Raw genomic sequence first — 1,424 nt, forward strand, 5'->3', positions numbered from 1 at the left:
GAGGGCTTTTCTTTTTTCATTCCCTGGAATTCCTTCCTTCTGTGTCCAGTCCATTACAAACTTTGTTCCACGGCCCAAACTCACTGTAAAGTTGTCAAAGAGCAAGGTCAGAGTTGGTTTCATTTTTAAGAATAAATTGATCCGAATTCTAAAGATTTGATAATTTGCATTGTTATTATAAAATAAAAACAACACGAACACTTTTATTAAATATTTTATGAATCAAATATAACTTGTTTGTGGCGCGAATGATATAGACAACAGTTGGTTCGAATGGTGTCGAAATATTGCCAAGGGCCTGTGCAGCAACTATGGTCCTTGATCGTGAAACTACGGAGGGTCATTTTATTTACGACATCTTTTATTATGTTTAAAGATATGATGTTTTATGACGTTTTAAATCACATTTATTTTGTGGCTTAAAATTTGATATCGTAATATCACATTGCTTAAGAATGATGGGTTTTATAAAATAAAGTGACCGTGTTCTTATGCTTAGGGACTATTTGATACACCACATTGCTTAAGCATTCTTGAGAATGTGACGGCCAAAGTATTCGGTTCCTATGTTTGGTATATGAATTCAAAATTCGGATGCATTCTCCTCCATTGTTAAGTTTAATGAAAATTTCATTTTTAGAGGTATTTTCTTTTTAGGGTATAGTTGGGTATTAATTATGCCCCTACAATATAGTATTATTATGTGCAGTACTTATATTAGCAATAAAAAAAGGCATTATAATAATTGATAAAGCCCCCATTATTTAAGTTAATTGGAATCATGGATTGAATTTTATTATTAACTATGATTGTTGAAATTCTTGAGAAGTAGATTTAATTTTGTACATATATTTAGTACATTTTCAGCTTAAAATATGATTATTTTTCTTGCATTGGCCATGATCCATATAGTTCAAGGGTGTAACCATAGTCCTTTTGAAATGCATGTTCAAGCTAGATTTCCTTTTTGGGAATATTATAATGTGAACTAAAACAAAAATTTTTTCATGAATTAGAAATTCAATTCCTCAAAATGAAATTCCCAAAAAAGTTATGTTAGGAATATCTTTTGTCTCAAGAATTAAATAATACCTCATGGGATAAGTTTCATAGCAATCTGATTACCAGAGGTTTTCTAATTCTAGGACTAAAAAAGCACCCACTGTTTTGGCCTAAATGCCCTATAATATATTACTATTACGACATCCTATTATATTATTTATAAGAATAAATTATTATAATAAGTAAAAATAAAAGTAATAATATTATTGTATTAGATTAATGTAAGTTGAAATTTGTTCGAGACCTAATTCCCTATATTTTGGTTAATAGGATTCTTATGTCTTAATTAATTAATTTTTTTTTTTAAATTTATGAATGCTGAAAAATATGATGAAATTTGTTCGAGACCTTATTCCCCATAT

The sequence above is a fragment of the Malania oleifera genome, chromosome 1 (assembly GCF_029873635.1).
Source record: "Malania oleifera isolate guangnan ecotype guangnan chromosome 1, ASM2987363v1, whole genome shotgun sequence".
Lineage (NCBI taxonomy): Eukaryota > Viridiplantae > Streptophyta > Magnoliopsida > Santalales > Ximeniaceae > Malania > Malania oleifera.